The following is a 12,684-nucleotide window of genomic DNA, read 5'->3' on the forward strand; positions in this document are numbered from 1 at the left end:
GTTATAGAAAATCAAAAGAACTAGAAAGAAAAAGAAGAAAGTCACTATAGTCTTAGTGTTTACACATTCAAAACATATGTGTACTTTTTAATGTATGTATGACTAACCCAAAGGGTTCTGCTTACCATGGTTGTAATGGGTGGCTATATGAGTTACCACAGTCTTCCTGTAAGCGCTAATCAGTCTGACCATTGTCCTCTGACTTCCTGTATCAACAAAGCTCAAACACTGTTCGTGTTCAAGTTCACATGTTTTCCCCCTTATATATCAATTTGTGAAAGATGTTGTGCATGAAGATCTCAGGAGCTCAAGAGTTTATAGAATATTTAAATCAGCCTTTCTTGCACCAACAATCATGCAACGTCAGAACAGCTCAGATCATGTTTTCTTTCATTATGATGTCTCGTCTGAACTTCAACTGAAACTGTTGACTTAGACTTGTCTTTGTGCATTCCTTTTTTCCCACTTGATTGGCAGATTAGATATTGAATTAGCTAGCAACTGCAACAATGATTTAGTACAGTTCCTCAAATGACTAAGCGTAATTATTACTGATTTTAAAGCATCACTTGTGGAAGTCATGTGGTTAAAATTAATTATATTCATTCTCATTAAAATAGTTTTGCTCTCGAATATATTTTAGCACATACACATTGTACAAATCATTAAATGGGCTAGGCAACTGTCAAATCCGGCCAGCATGCAATTAGAATTAGGTTGATATGATATCACTATAATGTAATGACTAGATCATAATTATATAGAAAGAGACACACATTATACAAAATGCATTCAAACAACACATTACTTAATAATAATAATTACTTGGTGTGTGTGTGTGTGTGTGTGTGTATGTGTGCATCTGCGTGCATGCATAATGCATAATAAGAAGTGCAGGTATAGGTAAAGGGGGTAGAGCATTCATTATTGTGCAGCAGAAATAATAATTCACTTCGAAAACAAAATTAATTTTACAAACAAGTACGGCAAAAATGATGTGAGAATTCACAAACCAAAACATGACCAGGAAGTCTAAAATACTTTGTGGTAGTTGGTTCATTGTCTGTTAGTCAATAATGTACTGGTGTTTTACCACCACCAACTGGTTAAGAGTGTGGATCAGGAGTTTATTAAGTAGAGTATTCGAAAAAAGAACACAATTTAACCTCACATATAATTATTTTTTTTTTTTTTGCTCATTCATGATTGTGCAGTTGGTTAAAATTAAAAAAAAATGCCTAGGTTGTGCTGATAAAAAAAGAATATGTCACTCTATAATGCACAATCCTGATATTAAAAATAAAAAACAGCAAAACAAAAAATGTCTGTAATGCTAAAATATGTTTTAAAAGCTACTAATGCTCTTGACTTCTGCTCTACCCACATTTACTGTAATGTCAATATTCTCCTTTTTTGTGCCTTCTTTTGCAACTTTGTTTCATTTCCCTTTATCCCATATTTGCTGGTACCCGTAAAATGTCCCACCATTTAAATTCTATATATAATGTTAAGAGCGTTTTAAAAAAGTCAGAAAGATGTATTTTAACTGGTTGGTGTGAACTTGAACCTGACCAATGATCATTTGAGCAAGTGGAAAAGATAAAGTACTCATCAGATACTCAAATTCAGTTTACAGCTGACTTATGTTTGTGGAGATTGGCTAATAGCAAGCCTTTAGGATGCCATCCTGCAGAAATACATCAATTTAATTTACTGCGGACACTAGTAAAATACTAAAAAATGTACATTTCATGTAAACATATAATAACTTAATAAAACGACGAGATCAGAGAGAGCAGTAGACTTGTTAGCCAGACCTTAGAACCCTTGTGGGATTTCTAAGAAAGCATCTGCTGTCTATTTCATTAATCTTCTTATTCATCTGTATTGTTTAATATTGATGGTGTCCAGAACAACTACAGCTTTCAGCTAAGGGTTTCCAGATGTTGTAATGGCCCAAAACAAGTGTGATTCTGTTGCATGAGCTGCTGCAGCTTCACTGGTAGGTGGATACCCCAGTCATTGACTGCACCACTTGAAGTGCAGGGGACACTGTGGCTTTTCTGGTTTGAGTGCCTCCACTTTCTGGTATCTAATATAGGAACACAGGAAGACAAGAAAAGGTAAGTACTCTATCTAGTAAAGCTATGAAAAGGTCAAATGTTTACAGCACTTGGCTAAAGAGTTTGAGTCAAGATGAGCACATGGATATGTAAAGAATAAAGAGAAGGATTAAACAGAAAATGTGAAAAGGGAGGAGCCAAGCTAGGGTGTAGTCGGCTTGGCAGTCAACCTGAGCTGAGGATGGAACATGAGGGAGGTTAAGAGTCTGGGGGGAACTTTATGATCACAGACGCCCACCCGCCACAGTGCCATTGGGTTCCCCGCCACCGCTTGCAAGTAGAACAGTAGGTACCGTCAGCAGAGCTGGTGCAGAGCTGGTGCAGAGCTGGGAGGGTCTAGAGAACCAAACATGCTCTTCCATTCCTCATTTAGATTTGAGTTCTGCTTTGTGTGCTTATGAGCTGACAAAAATGCTTTCATTTTCTCTTTATCTGTGCCAGCTGTTGTTACCACATTGGGTTAATATACACATTTTATCAGGAACATTCACTTCATTGAATTCACTTTATTATCTCCCAGTTATCAACCAATGATTAATCAGCCAATTATGTGGCAGCAGTACTCATAACTCACACAGATAAAGATCAAGGGCTTAGTTATTGACACATTAGATGATGTAGAAATGGCACATGTGGCCTCCGTTACCTTGTGTCTTTTATCCCCAGTGTTACTAAAACTACTGTTCCCCTGTGTAAGCTTATACTCGCTCATTGATATAAAATTCTGGAATAAAGGAAATCCACTCTTACTTGATTAATTGAATTAGTTGATGCATTTGTATAGTTCTGAATCCATCCATTCATCTAGGAACTGTGGAATAGAGGAATTAGCCTAATCTGCATATCTTTGGAGTGAGAAAGGAAACCAAAGAACCCAGTCGGGGAGACCATGCAAACAAACCTGACACTGGAATCAAACCCAGGACCTTAAAGTGGAAGGCAACAGTGCTAACCACTAAGCCACCGTGCCACTATAGATCTGAATATAACTGTAATAACTATCTACTGTATGTAAGCCTGTATAATATGTGAATCAAACCGAAACTCTATCTTTGTTTTTTCTTTCTACTGATTCGAAGTCTGATACCTGAAAGTATCCATGACTGTATTGTTGGCAGTGGTACTACTATTGGATTGATTTAAAAACCATATTCCATGACTGTATTGTTGGCAGTGGTACTACTATTGGATTGATTTAAAAACCATATTCAAATTGATCTTATTGATAATGATCACTAGGCTCTTTGTCTGCTTGAAAGACCTTCAACACTGAAGTGAAAAACATGAAGAGCTGGTCCAATAGCTGCCAAGTCACAAAGCATGTTGGGGTCTGCTGTTGACTGGAGCATGGGACCAGGAATAATTGCATTGTGAATTTTCTTTGGCTGGTTGCTAAGGGTCGCTATGTGCCCCCTACTGATCTTATTAATCCATCAAAAGCAATTCAAATAGCATTTAAGTGTTTTTTTTTTAAATATATATGTATAGTCCATTTATTTATTTCATCTACAGTACCACATACCCAATTTTTTTTTTATTCTTGATTAGGCTACAACTAATTCAGATTTTTCTTTCTCTTTATCTTTATCAACTGATAATCTGATACCCTGTTTGCATGACACTTCCTATACATTTGTAAAAACCTCCTGTATCTTCTTTATTATAAAATCAAAATTTCTAACATCCTACCAGGTCACTCCATCATCTGCAATAAGAGAAAATCCAATTTCAATCTATACCTCCATAAACACATAATTTATTATAATGGACAACAAGAAAGCAATCACTATACTGCCTTGAAGAGTCCCATTTCTACCCCAGATTTCCTTGAATAGCTGCTTTCTATACAAACCTATTCATGATATTTTATTCTCCCTCTTTTAACTCCAATCTGATGTTTTGTCACATATTCCACATTCTACGTTCAAATATAATGTTAAACTGTTCATTAAAATGGGAAGTGGTCAACCGGGCAAGTCCTACCACTGATATTTAAGGAAATTGTCAAATATGTTACTCAGTAATGTACATAATCAGTCTGATATGTTACACCAAAGGAAATTACTAACTTGAACCACTCCTTGTTCTCTTGAGAAAGAAAATTGTTTTTGTACTTATTTTTTTGTAAGTGTTTTACAGTAGCTACTCCCAAGTAGAGTCAAGGGCTCATCACAGCAGACCATTCGATCAACACACAACTTGGCACAGGTTTTACGCCAGATGCCTTTCCCGATGCAACCCTCCCACACTGTAAAAAATGTCAGTAAATTTAACGGCAAAATACTGTATAAATGCTACAGAATAAAACCGTATTCCACAAAACATGCGATAACCGTAAAATTTACAGTTAAAAACCGTAACTAGTTTAACAGAGTAATACCTTACATTTAACAGTTAAAAACATATGAAAATACGGTTAATTGCAGTAAAATCAACAATATACTGTATTATCCCTTACAGAAAATACATGAATTTTACATGTTTTTACATGTGCAAAAATGTGTTTTTGGGACATTTTTTGTGTGAAACCCATGAGATCACATGTAAAACCCACGAGATAAACATGATGTTACTATTTTTGTTAAAAATTAAACCTGCTTGTGTTGATTTCAGTCAATGCTCTCTAAAAAACATCCTGGAGAAAAGCGTTTCAACATATTTTTGCCTCGAATTTCTGTAATCTGTACAAATTAGAAAAGAATTTAGTTGAAGAATACTTAGTTGTTATCATAAAATATTGTATTGTAAAGTTTTAAAGAACAGTAAACACAAAAACAATTACAAGGCAGGTTGTGAACTTTACATAATATAATTACTTTCATATACTCAAAATAATCGTATTTGTTGACGTAAAGTGGTTTTTTTTTTCGATTTAGGGTAAAGTAATTTTGTAATTACGGTCAACTTGACCGTACAAATTCCTAATACGTTGTCTAATGTTAAGTCAACATTTCATACAGTACAGCAGGGGGCAGTAGCGAGACCCCAGCTGTCATGAACCGCTAATGAAACAGAAGAGTGAGACAATTCAAACTACACCTGCGCTGGAGTTAATTGACTCTCTGCCCGCGCGCGCGTTACCCTTTGCAGTTCTGTCCGTTTTAACAGAGGAGGTCAACACACGAAAAGGTAAGATATACGATTTTTTTTCGCCAGTACATATTTTTATATATATATAGTATTTAACTTTGACCTGCTTCTGTAGTTTTAGGGAGTGCTAGTGTTTTAGACTGAAGTAAGCTAACGGATTTAGCCACGTGTCACAGACGAGGCTGAAGTTAGCTCGTTATTCGCCTCGTTACTAACGGGAGTGTTCACGTTGGCGAACGCTGCGCAGTTTAATCAATAAAACGTTATTTTGGTAGCTTAAACCATTCTGGCCAAGCGAATATGTACTATACCATACCTAGCAGGTACCCAACTATATAGTAAAGGTGAAATTGTCCAAGCCCAGATTGATTTTACACTTTAAAAAGAGTGGAAATATTTGACTATTTAATTGTATTATTAAATCGACTTTTGAATTAAATATTCGTTTTATTTATTTTTTCATTTTTTTTTTAAATGGTAGTGATTTTAATGTCAAACTTTAGAACAGAATTTTCCAGTGTATCGAGCGCTCTGACTGATTAATGGATATATATATTAATTATTCAGCAATCACTATATTTTTACTATTTGCCTATCTCTTACTTGCTATATACACTCGCTAAATTATAAGTAGGAGAGTATGCTACTATTCAAACTGAAAAATTTTAATTATTTTATACAGCACATTAATGATTGTAAAAATGTTGCACATAGCAATGATAACTAATAATAACATTCATTAAAAAATTACCCCTAACAGGTATTAACAATACAGAGATGCACATCCAAAATGCAATGACAAACTATATGGGATTATCCTAAAAAATTTTTACAGTAAACTAATTTAATTTTCATTGTATCTCTTACATTTTCCAAAAACACCAGCATGTCCTTCATTTTGGAGAAGACAAATGAAAAATTCACTAGAATATCATCTTTTTCATCTTCTCCAACATTTTCTAGTGTCAAATTTACACAGGGCCTTCTCTGCTTCATCCTTGTTCATGTACAAGAGGTGAAGCAACATTTCCACCAGAAAAGCTGCTTATTTTCATTGCGCCACCTCTCAGCTTCCAAAATGCACTGATATACCAGGTAACTCTAAAATCTGAAAATATATTAATCTCAATACATATACAGTGATTAACACAGTGATTAGTTTACTGCTGATGTTGATGGCAAAAAAGAGAATAAAATAGCCTGTATTTTAGTTTGTTACAAAAACCTTAAACACTGTTCAGTCTATGGCACAGACTAATCACTGTGTTAATCACTGTATATGTATTGAGATCTCTTGTACATGAACAAGGATGAAACAGACACGGCCCTGTGTAAATTTGACACTAGAAAATGTTGAAGATGAAAAAGAAGATACTCTAGTGAATTTTTTATTTGTCTTCTCCAAAATGAAGGACATGCTGGTGTTTTTGGAAAATGTAAGAGATACAATGAAAATTAAATTAGTTTACTGTAAAAAATTTTTAGGATAATCCCATATAGTTTGTCATTGCATTTTGAATGTGCATCTCTGTATTGTTAATACCTGTTTGGGTAATTTTTTTTAATGAATGTTATTATTAGTTATCATTGCTATGTGCAACATTTTTACAATCATTAATGTGCTGTATAAAATAATTAAAATTTATCAGTTTGAATAGTAGCATACTCTCCTACTTATAATTAAGCGAGTGTATATAGCAAGTAAAGGATAGGCAAATAGTAAAAATATTGTGAATGCTGAATAATTAATATATATCCATTAATCAGTCAGAGCGCTCGATACACTGGAAAATTCTGTTCTAGAGTTTAATTGACATTAAAATCACTACCATTTAAAAAAAAAAAAAAACAATGAATAAAATTAAATAAAACGAATATTTAATTTAAAAGTTGATTTTAATAATACAATTAAATAGTCAAATATTTCCATCCTTTTTAAAGTGTAAAATCAATCTGGGCCAGGACAATTTCACCTTTACTATATAGTTGGGTACCTGCTAGATGTTGTATGGTTCATATTTGCCTGGCCCAGAGAGATTTAAGCTACTAAAATGGTCCTGGAAATCTGGCTTCTTATTCACACCATTGTGCATAATAGAATGACATATTTCCATTTAATTTTTAAAGTGTAAAATCAATCTGAGCTTGGACAATTTCACTTTTACTATATAGTTGGGTACCTGCTAAAATAACGTTTTATTGATTAAACTGCGCAGCTTTCGCCAACGTGAACACTCCCGTTAGTAACGAGGCGAATAAGGAGCTAACTTCAGCCGCAGAGTGAGACGCTGCACAATAAGAAGCCAAACGAATCGGAAGCTGCGAATAAGGAGCTAACTTCAGCCTCGTGTGTCACAGGTCCACTGCATATATTTCCATTATTTGGCAAAAAGTATATAATTATATATAGTAATAATTGTTATCTTAACTTATATCTGTGGTTTGAACAAAACATTGTAATAAGATGCTTGATAAAAGGGCTGGTGGTATAATTACCAAATTTTAGGATACCATGAATTAAACATTAGCCAGTTTTTACATGTTTTTTTTTTTTTTTTACAAATGCAAAAATAATGGTGTACAATATGAAAATGGTCTTGCAATAAAGTATATTTTTGTGTATAGTGGGCAAATTTTTATACTTGATGTTAACCTAATTAAAATATTAATGTCTTTATAAATATTTTTTTTCTTTGCAGTTTTTCTGGTCCTTAATAAAAGGTGTGCTTTACTCGCAACAGGTAAGATCTACGTCTACTAATGGAAATCCTGTTTCTCACATGACATTTCATTTGTTAGTTCTGAGTAGCTTGTTACTTTTTTAGTTTTATTTACGACATTAGACATGTGCCTAATTTTATAGTGAAATGTAACTCACTCAATAGGATTGTATTAAGTATATTGAGTTTTTTTTTTTTTTTTTTTTTTCCTCTTTGTTTTTTTTAAGAATGCAACTGTTGAGAAGAAGAGGGAGTGCCTCATCAAGGCACTTTGTGTCTACTTAAATGAAGAACCGGACAGTCTCTTCAAAGAATATCTGGTAGGTAATGCTAATGATTACTGCAGAAGTAATGGTATCATTGGGCTCTTCAGAATATCACAATATCCATTTAGTCTTCTTAAATTATAAGTTAAAGCTGCTATTAGATGGCATCAGATCACAGGTGTACTTGAGAAAAGAATGTGAGAAATCAGTGTGGACCAAATGTTAGTGATTTAAAGACTAGAAAAACAACTACCGGGAAAAATGCAATGCAAACAGGCTCTTTGGAATTCTGTATTAGTCTAGTGATTTTCATTTTTGCTTTTTTGTGTATCAATAGGATACAGATGGCTGTGCTGCAGAGAGGATCTTGAACATGTTGTATTTGGCATCTACAGCATCAATGTTGGAGGTGATGCCACTACCTCTCCAGATGATGTTGGAATTGTTATTGAGGGTGTTGAAGTGCTTCATGACTTGGGAGACATCGCTACTGCATGTACGGTCTTAATGTCTCCAGTTATTCTCAGGAACTGAAAATATTCTCTGAGGTACTGCAGAAGATCTTCCTCCAGCTGGATGCTACCAGACTTTCACCAAAAGTACAGATGCTTAAAAACAAACCAACATCAAGCACCTGAGTGTAAGATTCATACAGTGAGAACCTTTTTTGTTTTCTATTTTTTTGTGAGTGACATTTTTTTCTTATGTAAAACATGTCCAGAATACTGTTTTAATGTTTTTTTTGTTGTTTTTTTGTCAAACACACACATTTTTCCCCCTTTCTTTAAATGTGTTAAAGTTGGGGGAAAAACGTTAGAATATGTTGCATTTTGTGTGCAGTATGTCTTTTGTATTGTTGGACCATAATATTCTCAATTTCTTAATCGCACGTTGTGAACATATTTGCATGGCTTGTCATGTCAAAATACATGCTTGCTGCAGACATCTCGAAAAGGTTTAGGATAGGAGATGATCGGCTTTACAACACTGTAAAAAAAATCCCGTAGTTTTTACGGAAAAAAACTGGCAGCTGGGGTTACCAGAACAATTCCGTAAAATATACAGCAAAACAGTAATTGCTTTTACTGCATAACATGTACATTTTACAGTTTAAACCAGCATATAACACACTAGACTTCTGTTATATTTACTGGTTTAAACTGTAAAAAATACATGTTATGCAGTAAAAGGAATTACTGTTTTGCTGTATATTTTACGGAATTGTTCTGGTAACCCCAGCTGCCAGTTTTTTTCCGTAAAAACTACGGGATTTTTTTTACAGTGCACTTTATCTGGGCTTGGGACTGGCACTGCATGACAAGCGAGAAACCTATTACCAATGACCCACAATCTTTTCGTACACTTATGTGAAATGGACCCCAAATCATAGAATGACTCATATGTTAATCTCCCATGTATCTTTTCCCTTTATTTTGCAGATATTGGATGGTAAGCAATCAGTCTGTTATTTAACTTTTTGTAAAATTAATTTATGTTTTGAATGTTGGTACAATAACTGCTTCTTTCCAGAATTCTGGCAATTTACCTTATGGTAAAGTTCCAGTAATGTGTCCTTGGATAATTCACTAAGGTTGTGTAACAAATCTGGTCCTTGCCTAATGATGGAATCTTGGTTTTTTCCTGAGAGACTAAATCAGTTCTGTTTAGTAAATGGAATATTTAGATCATTAATCTTTATCAGGGTTTAGTAGTTCTTTATTCTCCACTATTGGAACTCCATTTCTTTTTACCCAATTTAACTAATATTGTGTAATTTTAACAAAAGTTGTTGCCACTATTTTCGCTTTCCTTTTATATCACAGTTGGTTATGACTGCATATCAGTATGCTCTTTTGGTACCATTCATCCTAAACATTCCATATTAAACTATGTTCTGTGTTTTTTTCTATTATGCTCTAAAATATCCTCCAAAGTATTTACAGTATTTGCATTTTCTTTATTCTTCTACTTACTATAGCCTGACACATTTGACCTTTTACCTAAAATCTGAAAAATCTGATTGCCTTTTACTAATTTAAAAAGCTTTATTTTGAGACTGAAGTGCTTTTATCTTCCTGGCACAGTGTACTTTGTTTGCTTATCTTCTTTTCCTTGAGTGGACTGGTTTGCCGCCTCTAGAAAGCTCCAAAACCAGGACAATTTAGATAATTAACATCTTAATGAATATTTTTCTCATATTTATTGAACAGTAATTTGCTGAAAAATATCCCATTTCGCAAAATTTTATGAAATTGCTCCAACTCTGCTTTACCATAATCTTCTAAATTCAAATCTATCTTTATTAGTATAGGATAGTGATCACTTCATTTCTGTCGATCAGATCAGATACAAAGGTAAGATATGTAGTGATCAAAAAATGAGATCTGATTCTATGCTTGTTCCAGTATTGATTCTTGTACGACTGAGGCACACTAGATTTTTACTCTCTGCTTCAAACACCATTTCATCTCCAATTTACAATGTCCATGCACCATTTTCATAAATGAAAATCTCCACACCATATGACATATAAATAAATATACTATATTCATTTTAGAATAAATAAAAAATAATTTCCTCTAGTATATCTAAAGAGAGGGTCTTAGATATGGAATAGATTATAGAAAATAACTTAATAGTTCCCTCTTTTTTGTCCAGACCAAAATTGCTGTACAGTACACTCTAACATGGTTCCTTTCATCAGGACTCAACTGTATCTCATTCTTTGTTTTAAAAATATTAACATCCTCCTTCACTTCCTTTTTCTTTATCTCTGTGGGTACCATCATAACCTTTAATAACAAAATCTAACACTGGCTTTAGTTTCCTGAGCACATATAACATCTTGTTTCCTTATTAGATTCTTAAAGAACCCTGTAAACTATTATCCATTCCTTATTAAATCTTGTGTTTCATTGGATTAACTTTGTTAGTACATTTGATTAACTTAGTTTTAATCAGTTCTCGCTTTTTAAGTCATTTAAGTAATAACACTTACATGCTGCTTACTGCTTTCAGTTCCTGAATTTCCACTGCTGTCTTTATAACTTCACAACCCCAGTATGTCACCCTATGTTGACCACCACAATTATAGCATTTTTCTGACACATTATCCTTACACTCTTCAGTTCATCACCACATTTGGGATGCATTTGCTCTTCTTTTTTAACTTTCACTATGATGCTATGGTGTCTGACACCGGGATGGTAATGGGTACTGTGGGTTGTTGGGTGGGGCTTCAATGGATGGACTTATTTGTACGGCGCATTCCATGGGTGCTCGGTCAGGTTGAGATCTGAGGAATTTGGAGGCTGGATCATGTACTGTATACATCTTTGTTTCGCTTTGATTCTGTTCCGCTTCTGTTCTGCACATTATCAATAACCTTCGGATTTTCTGACAATAACTTTTCAGAAGCTAATCACTTAGCTTCTTTTTTAGTTCCCGAAACTATATAAAGGCTAATACAGTACAGTAATCTTTATTTCTACTTTAAACTCATCCATTGTAACTTGTTTAGAAATAACCCTCTTATCTTCAGCTGAAATATATTCCTCTAAGCACCCGTTTCCACCCCTGGTATAACAAATTAATTTTCCTAAAATATTTTAATAAAATTTCCTGAGTCCTCTTTCTTTGTCAAGTGGAGTCAGAATCTTCAAGTGGACTTCAAAATTTATGTCATCCTTATTCACTACCACCTGATCCTACTTACATTTTTTTTGATTGATCCAATCACAAATCAGTTTATGCCAACTGCCAATCCAAAAATTCACAACGTTTGAATGCAGAACCAACTAATCCACATTGCAACTAATCCTGATGTTTTAGTTTTAATGATCTGTCTATTAAAAAATATATATTAGGCATTTTTTTTTAGGAGTGTCATTTGTGTTTAGGAGAGATACTACATGAGAGGGAATTCCCTGAACCTGGTTTTCTGCCATTCCGCACTGCATGTAAAGAGCTGTATCTGGACAAACATGAGTTTGGGAAATCCCAGCTAAACTTTACGTTTACGAGCGCTTGGAAAGGTAGCATGCAAAAGGAAATTTTGTGAAACAACCAGATACCTTATGTATGTACCTCTCTGGGTGTTTTAAGGAGTTAACCCATGGTGTGTTTTGCAGTTGCTGGAGTACAGGTGTAGGGTCATTCAGACAGATGCAGAGACGGAACTGTGGCAGACTGAATTAATGGAACTGATGTCGGATGAGGAGGATGCCGTTGTTGCTGTAAGGCTGATGTAAATTGTAAGGTCTCCACCATACAAGAACCCACTATTCCTCTTAATTTTTCCAGAAGCTTCAGTGTAGATTGGAAGTGGATATGTGCTATGGTCGTATGGTCTGAGTGTAGGAGCTAATGACAGAAGGACATTAATTTTTGTTTTAGTTTTGTTGTTTTTTCTTGTTCCTAAATTGCTTTGTATATTTTTAATGTTCGGTTTAATTTTAATTAAAAAATTCTAAACCAATTCTATTC

The 12,684-nt window shown here is 34.2% G+C and overlaps 1 long non-coding RNA gene across 1 annotated transcript; it reads left to right on the plus strand.

Annotated features, from left to right (window-relative positions):
• Window positions 1-5,161: 5,161 nt before the first annotated feature.
• Window positions 5,162-8,760, plus strand: LOC128507070 (uncharacterized). The gene is made up of 4 exons (XR_008355771.1): window positions 5,162-5,252; window positions 7,913-7,954; window positions 8,161-8,253; window positions 8,537-8,760. It is a non-coding gene; the product is annotated as an uncharacterized LOC128507070 (long non-coding RNA).
• Window positions 8,761-12,684: the final 3,924 nt, after the last annotated feature.

This window comes from Clarias gariepinus, chromosome 18 (assembly GCF_024256425.1).
Source record: "Clarias gariepinus isolate MV-2021 ecotype Netherlands chromosome 18, CGAR_prim_01v2, whole genome shotgun sequence".
NCBI lineage: Eukaryota > Metazoa > Chordata > Actinopteri > Siluriformes > Clariidae > Clarias > Clarias gariepinus.